The sequence below is a fragment of the Pan troglodytes genome, chromosome 1 (genome assembly GCF_028858775.2).
Source record: "Pan troglodytes isolate AG18354 chromosome 1, NHGRI_mPanTro3-v2.0_pri, whole genome shotgun sequence".
Lineage (NCBI taxonomy): Eukaryota > Metazoa > Chordata > Mammalia > Primates > Hominidae > Pan > Pan troglodytes.
Genome location: NC_072398.2, coordinates 108555363 through 108563798, shown reverse-complemented (window position 1 = coordinate 108563798; position 8436 = coordinate 108555363). Strand labels below are relative to the sequence as shown.

At 46.1% G+C, this 8436-nt stretch overlaps 1 non-coding gene across 1 annotated transcript; it reads right to left on the bottom strand.

Annotated features, from left to right (window-relative positions):
* Positions 1–7028: 7028 nt before the first annotated feature.
* LOC112208060 (U1 spliceosomal RNA) lies at positions 7029–7192 on the bottom strand. The gene has a single exon (XR_002942433.1). It is a non-coding gene; the product is annotated as a U1 spliceosomal RNA (small nuclear RNA).
* Between the last annotated feature and the right edge of the window lie 1244 nt (positions 7193–8436).

Sequence of the window (8436 nt, the reverse complement as noted above, 5' to 3'; positions counted from 1 at the left end):
GAATGTGAATTAATTGATAAAGGTCAGAATATTTGGGCTCAAAGGTTTCGACAGTTAAGTCGAATTTTCTGCCAAAGCCTATAGCATCTTGGAGCCTGCTTTAGAAACAGAAGAACGAAATGTGTTTAACTTTAGATCAGGGAAGTCCTTTATTTATTTATTTATTTATTTATTATTTATTTATTTTTTTTGAGATGAAGTGTTGCTCTGTTGCCCAGGCTGGAGTGCAGTGGCGCGATCTCGGCTCTCTGCAAGCTCCGCCTCCCGGGTTAACGCCATTCTCCTGCCTCAGCCTCCTGAGTAGCTGGGACTACAGGCGCCCGCCACCACGCCCCGCTAATTTTTTGTATTTCTAGTAGAGATGGGGTTTCACCGTGTTAGCCAGGATGGTCTCCATCCCCTGACCTTCTGATCCGCCCGCCTCCGCCTTCCAAAGTGCTAGGATTACAGGCGTGAGCCACCGCGCCCTGCTATAATATTCTTAATTCACATTTTGGTGAAGCGGTGTACACAATGGTAGGCTCCCCTCTTCCTGTGGGTTTGGGTTTTACCTTGAAAGGGGCTGTCAGAACAGAAGTTTCAGGGAAGGGGCCAGAGCCCTGGGGACTTTCCTCAGGTGATGGTGATGGAAGAAGAGGCAAGGCAGGACAGGAAGGCTCAGGTAAGAAAGACTATGCAGGCGCAGGGGCAGGAGGAGAAGGAGCAGTTGGAGGCGAAAGAGACAAAGCCTCCTCAATATTTCTCAATTCAGAAAACGTGTCAGTTTACCTCCTTAAGCTTACTTCCTCAATGGAGGCAATTTTCTTAGTTTTTTTTTTGTTGTTGTTTTGTTTTTTGTTGTTTTTTTTTTTGAGATGGAGTCTGGCTCTCGGCTCACTGCAACCTCCGCCTCCCGGATTCAAGCAATTCTCCTGCCTCAGGCTCCCGAGAGCTGGGACTACAGGAGCCCGCCATCAAGCCCGGCTAATTTTTGTATTTTTAGTAGAGACGGGGTTTCACCATGTTGGCCAGGATGATCTCCATCTCTTGACCTCATGATCCGCCCGCCTCGGCCTCCCAAAGTGCTGGGATTACAGGCCTGAGCCACCGCGCCTGGCGCAATTTTCTCAGTTCTTTTAGAAATTTTAGAAATTTAGAAATTTGGAAATTTCTAGGTCTCATTGCAAGTAAGTCTCCCATTTAATTTGTCTGGTTCTAAAACCAAATTTCTCTCTCTCTCTCTCTTTTTTTTTTTTTTCCTTCAGACAGAGTCTCACTCTGTCGCCCAGGCTGGAGTGCAGTGGCGCGGTCTTGGCTTACTACAACCTCTGCCTCCCAGGTTCAAGCAATTCTTCTGCCTCAGCCTCCTGAGCAGCTGGGATTACAGGAGCCCGCCACCATGCCCGGCTAATTTTTGTATTTTTAGTAGAGACAGGGTTTCACCATGTTGGCCAGGCTGATCTCGAACTCCTGACCTCCGGCTCCCAAAGCGCTGGGATTACAGGCGTGAGCCACCGTGCCCAGCGTAACCAAGATTATTGAGCCATTCTAATTTGTCAAAAGAGTCACATTGATTTTTAAAAAAATAACGTAATGGGCCAGGTACGGTGGCTCACGCCTGTAATCCCAGCACTTTGGGAAGCCGTAGCGGGCGGATCACGAGGTCAGGAGTTCGAGACCAGCCTGAGCAACATGGTGAAACCCCGTGTCTACTAAAAATACAAAAATTAGCCGGGCGTGGTGGTGTGTGCCTGTAATCCCAGCTACTGAGGAGGCTGAGGCTGGAGAATTGCTTGAACCCGGGAGGCGGAGGTTGCAGTGAGCCAAGATTGCACCACTGCACTCCAGACTTGGTGACAGAGTGGGACTCCGTTTCAAAATGAATACATAAATAAGCAAGTAATAATGTAATGAACGTTTTCATCGTTTACATATTAAATAGATGAAGGGGTGGCCTGCCCCTCCATACTTGTGGGCGTTTCTCGTCGGGTGGAAGGAGAGACTTGAGAAAAGAGAGAGACACAGAGACAAAGTATAGAGAAAGAAAAGTGAGCCCAGGGAACCAGCGCTCAGCATACGGAGGACCCGTGCCGGCACCAGTCTCTGAGTTCCCTTAGTATTTATTGATCATTATCGGGTGTTTCTCGGAGAGGGGGATGTGGCAGGACAATAGGGTAATAGTAGAGAGAGGGTCAGGAGGAAAACATGTGAACAAATGTCTCTGCATCATAAACAAGCTAAAGAAAAAAGTGCTGTGCTTTTGATGTGCATATACAGAAACATCTCAATGCCTTAAAGAGCAGTATTGCTGCCCACATGTCCCACCTCCAGCCCTAAGGCGGTTTTCTCCTATCTCAGTAGATGGAATATACAATCGGGTTTTACACCGAGACATTCCATTGCCCAGGGATGAGCAGGAGACAGATGCCTTCCTGTTTTACTAATCCTCCTCAGCACAGACACTTTACGGGTGTCGGGCTGGGAGACGGTCAGGTCTTTCCCTTCCGGCGAGGCCATATTTCAGACTATCACATGGGGAGAAACCTTGGACAATACCTGGCTTTCCTTGGCAGAGGTCCCTGCGGCCTTCTGCAGTGTATTGTGTCTCTGGGTACTTGAGATTAGGGAGTGGTGATGACTCTTAACAAGCATGCTGCCTTCAAGCATCTGTTTAACAAAGCACATCCTGCACAGCCCTTAATTCATTTAACCTTGAGTGGACACAGCACATGTTTCAGGGAGCACACGGTTGGGGGTAGGGTTACAGATTAACAGCATCTCAAGGCAGAATTTTTCTTAGTACAGAACAAAATGGAGTCTCTTATGTCTCCTTCTTTCTACATAGACACAGTGACAGTCTGATCTCTCTTTCTTTTCCCCACAATACTTACACTATTTAAATTGTTCAAAAGCATCAAAGATTCCTCTCTGCTCTCAACTTCATTCCATTTATTTTATTGTACCAAACTATGAAGACCATTAATTTAATCTACTGCTAAATCTATTATTTTTTTCATGTTAGAAATTCAACAAGAAAATTTCTCCCTAATGAAACCTCACATTTCAAGCATAAGTAGGCTGGGCGAGGTGGCTCACACCTGTAATCCCAGCACTTTGGGAGGCCAAGACAGGTGCATCACTTGGGGTCAGGAGCTTGAGACCAGCCTGGCAAACATGGTGAAACCCCGTCTCTACTAAAAATATAAACATTAGCTGTGTGTGGTGGCGTGCGCCTGTAATCCCAGCTACTCTGGAGGCTGAGGCAGGGAAATAGCTTCAACCTGGAAGGCAGAGCTTCCAGTGAGCTGAGATTGCACCACTTCAGTCTAGCCTGGGCTACAGAGCAAGACTCTGTCTCAAAAATAAATAAATAAGCATAAGTAGTAAAAAATAATAATAATAAGATAAAAAAATAAGGCGCAGGGTCTTGCTCTGTTATCCAGGCTTGAGTGCAGTGGGGCTATCATAGCTGACCAGCTTGGAACTTCTGGGCTCAGGCAATCCTCCTGGCTCAGCTTGCCTTGTATTTTTTTAGAGATGGGGTCTTGCCCTGTTGCCCAGGCTGGTCTCCAACTGCTGGCCTAAAGCAATCCTTCTGCCTCAGCCTGTTGAGTTGCTGGGAGTACAGGTGCAAGACATGCAGCCTAGCATTGTAGTAAAACAATTTTCAACAAATACTTAATTTTCTTTCTTTTTCTTTTTCTTTTTCTTTTCTTTTTTTTTTTTTTTTTTTTTTTTGAGTTGGGAGTCTCACTCTGTCACCCAGGCTGGAGGGCAGTGGCGCAATCATAGTTCACTGCAGCCTGCCTCAGTCTCCCAAGTAGCTGAGATTACAGTCATGCATTATCATGCCTGGCCAACTTTAAAAAATTAGCTAATACTTAAAAATTTGTAGAGACAGGGGTTTCACTATATTGCCAGGCTGGTATCCAACTCCTAACCTCAATTGATCCTCCCTCCTCAGCCTCCTAAAGTGCTGGGATTGCAGATATGAGCCACCATACCTGGCTTAATTTTCTTATTTTAATTTTATATAAGTGATTATTATTGTTCCTAAGATAATTGGGGCAGTGACTCCTTTAAAATTTTAGAGACCTAATTTGTCTATTCACTTCACTGAAAGAGTATGCCAGTTTGCTTCATGAGAAAATATCCTATATTAATAAAGCACGAAAATTCCTTCTACCAAACTAGGGGGCATTCTAAAGAAACGAATTGTGCTAAGTAACATCACTTAAGGTGAAAACAGAGGCAATGGTATCTATTAACAATGTTTATCAGTGAAGGAAATAAACTGAAAATATTAACATCATTAAATCCTCAGAGGGCCTTCATTGCTGAAAATCTGAGTAATATTGTGATACCCTTTTGAGTCCGGCAGGACATTCTCTTTCCAGGGCATATGACAGTGGGCAAATAATTTCTTTTCATTCATTTTCATTAAGGGCTGAACCTCCTTAATGTTCTGGAGATTATTAAATTTGATTTGTATGGTTGTGAAAAGTGCTCATATTGCTGATTCCATTGCTTACATGTGATCATATAAGTCTTTTCTCTCCTTTTTGTAGTGTGGTTTAAACTTAATCCTTAAAGGACATGTATTTGAATTTTTCAGCTGGTTAGAAACCTGAATATACCAATCAAAGAAAACTGCTCCTTACATGCTACAGATTTAGTGTTCTTCCTGTGCTAAGATGTCTTTTGGATATAGTAAATTTGTTAAAGCCAAGAGCTCCTATGGAACAAAGTTGGATGGGAGGGGGGACATTGAGTAGTAAGATCACCCTTGTAATAGAGATGCCACTCTTGCAGATATTGACAACTATTGGGCCCATAAAATTTTTAACAAACATTGGAAAGACAAGATATGAACAACTCATCATTGCTGCAGTCTCAAATATCAGGAAATACCATTATTCTCAGGACAATAAATAGACAATAAAAAAAGACTCACAGAGCAGCTTAGCTGTCATGTATTACCAAACAGGGACTGGATCCTTGTCAACACCACCCAACAGAGATTGTCCCCAGAAATTCACTTCATAACATCAAAACCAGAAACCCACACTGATGGCAAAAAATAATAATGCAAAAATGAGAGAGAGAGAGAGACAGAGAGAGAGAGAGAGAGAGAGAGAGAGAGAGAGAGAGAGACCTGTCCTACAGCCATACTTAGTGGGTAAAAGCCAAAGAGCTCAATTTCTGCTCATGATACTTAATAGAACAGAGGGAACATGAGCCAATAGCTCAATGGGTTCAGATATGCACCAAGTGCCTGTTGGATACAGGATTCTACTGTCTCCAATAATATCTCTCAGATGGACTAGTTTTTTTGTTTTTTGTTTGTTTTGTTTTTGTTTTTTATTTTTGGTTTTTGAGAGAGAGTCTCCCTCTGTCGCCCAGGCTGGGGTGCAACGGCACGATCTTGGCTCACCGCAACCTCCGCCTCCCGGGTTCAAGCGATTCTCCTGCCTCAGCCTCCCAAGTAGTTGGGATTACAGACGCACACCACCACGTCTGGCTATTTTTTTGTTTTGTTTTGTTTTGTATTTTAATAGAGACAGAGTTTCGCCATGTTGGTCAGGCTGGTCTCGAACTCCTGACCTCAGTTGATCAGAAGTAGGTGAGGTCAGAAAACATACCCTGGGAGAGGCTGGCACAATGCCCAGATCCGCCATCGCTAGGCCTGGGGTTTTCTTCTGTAGTATTCATGTAGTGCAGGGACAAAACCAATTAGATACTTCTGGGAGTTAAAAAGAGATTAATTTGCCGGGCGCGGTGGCTCACGCCTGTAACCCCAGCACTTTGGGAGGGTTCACGAGGTCAGGAGATCGAGACCATCCTGGGTAACGCGGTGAAACCCCGTCCCTACTAAAAATACAAAAAATTAGCCGGGCGTGGTGGCCGGCGCCTGTGGTCCCAGCTACTGGTAGGAGGCTGAGGCAGGAGAATGGCGTGAACCCGGGAGACTGAGCTTGCAGAGAGCTGAGATCGTGCCACTGCACTCCAGCCTGAGCGACAGAGCGAGACTCCGTCAAAAAAAAAAAAAAAAAGATGAATTTACAGTGCCATTTGAGAAGGGGTATTAAGGAATTTGCCAGGGTACTGACGCGTGTCAGGTGCAAACTGCAGGTTCAGAGAGAGCTAAGTATTTTCTGTCCATGAAGGTGATAAGCGAGGGCCTGAAGAAAGAGGAAGGGGGGAGGACACTGGCGCCAGAAATAGGAAAGGGCTGCTTGGGAGTGGGAAGGATGGGTCAGGGTGCTATCTAGAAAGCTGCCTGGCAATGGCTGTGGGATGCGGAAGCGAGACATCAAACAAGAAGCTGTCGCTTAAATAAAGTCTGAAGAAAGACTAGATATGTAAACGGCAGGAGATAGTAGGGAAACTGGACCCGTCTCCTCATAAAACTTCCCGCCTTATATTTCAGGGAGGATCGCAGCGCATTTCGGCCAAGACAGGTGAGACTGCGGTTCTGACCTGCGGGCCTCGATGAATTGCGTTAGGGCACCTGGGCTCCGGGAGAGCCGTTCCACTCCGCAAAGTAAGCGTGTTATGTCTACAACCCAACGGGGACGCGCTAAGAGCCCCAAAGGCCCTGCTTTCATCCCAAAGAACAGCCCCGGTCTGCGTAGTTTGTACCTGGCTCTGTGAGGTGAGAACACATTCCCCGCTAGTACAGAAATCCTACAAACTCCTGAGGGGGCTGCGGCTAGAAGCAGAGGCTGTGTGAAATGTGACTGGGGGCTAGGGAAAAACACGTAGATTTTCACAGACCCTGAGAACCCAAGAGACTGCAGACCATGGACAGACAAATCTCTGCAAAAAGCAGCCCGGCGTAAATAAAGGAAGAGCTGTGCGGCCTTGGCGCTAGCTAGCTTGTGTAAAGGTCGACGCTTCTTATTTCTCCCGGGGCGGGGAGAAAGCGACATGTTACTACTATTCCTCAGCCTTCGACTGTAAGAGTAACGATTAACACTAAAACACAAGCCAGTAAAAAAAATCAAGTAACCCTTGCTGTGCAGGATATTCTTTAAACTACAAAGAATCAGGGGAAAGCGCGAACGCAGTCCCCCACTACCACAAATTATGCAGTCGAGTTTCCCACATTTGGGGAAATCGCAGGGGTCAGCACATCCGGAGTGCAATAGATAAGCCTCGCCCTGGGAAAACCACCTTCGTGATCATGGTATCTCCCCTGCCAGGTAAGTATGAGCTCTTGCACCTCCGCCCCGCCACAGCCTCACACGCTTCACCCTTTACACGCACGGTCACTTGCCCCGCGCACCCCCCCTCCCCCTCCCCCAGCCCTCCTAGCCCTGACACACAGCTGGGACTCTCAGGTCCGACCAGCGGTCCTGAACCCGCTCCCACGGCACGGGAACTCCTTCGTGGCGAAGCAGCAGGTGGGGAAGCAGCAGCCCCTGCGCTGCCTCATCTACATAGAAGTCGCCCTATCCGTGATGTCACCGACAGTGCCTTTCCCAGTCCCCGTCTGCCTTTCTGCCGCTCAGCCTACCAACCCGCTGCCGGAGCCGGCAAGGGGAAGTGACGTCTGTCTCTCCCTTTTTTCTCTCCCGCCCCGGCATCTGTTCTCGCCCGAAGAAGCTGGTCCTTAGCCTGCGCTGCGGAGCAACCTTTCGGTGGCCAGCTGGAGCCTGGGCACCGTTCTTCAAATAATGGCTTTTAATTCTCAGACTAGAACGTTTAGGATTACAAAAGAAACCGGTTCTCTTCACATCCTTATCCTTGTGATGTAGCATTCCGCTTGAAATTGGAAGCCGTTCAATGTCAGAGAGAAACCATATTTATGAAATGAAAGAGGCTTCTCAGATGACTGCAAACCAGCCTTCCTTACTGGTTTTATCACTGGTAATGTTATAAAGACAGTTGTCCAGTTTCATGAATCTTGTAGGTTTTTGTTTGTTTGCTTTTGATGTTGTTGTTGTTGCTGTTGTTTTCCAAATTCAGTATTGTAGAAAAATATGCTGCCCCAGAAGAGATGATTGGACACTCTCCAGCGTGGTGTTGGACTTTGTCATCTCTTGCACAGCCATCTCCAGACCTTAGTGCTTACCTCACGTTAGTTTTTTATATTCTGCAAAGACAAAACCAAAGTAATCCAAATTTGACACAAATACCTGGGATACATCTTATTTGAGATGTTTAACAAATGTCTGGATCATCTTTTCTTACATTGGATTATAACGCAGGAAACACTGTGAAGTAAGTAAAGTTGGAATTCCCAAGTCAAAGACCATTTGAATATTTACAAGTAGATTTGAGACAGGAATAATACAGGGTGGCCGCAGGGTAACAAATTCTAGGCAGCAGATTTACATGACTTGAGGCTATGGGCTGATAAGATGCTGAAAAACCAGGGTTGTGGACCAAGCTGGCTAAGACTGACTGGACCCAATGTGGTGCTGGATTTGAGGTAGGTTTTACCTAGGCCCT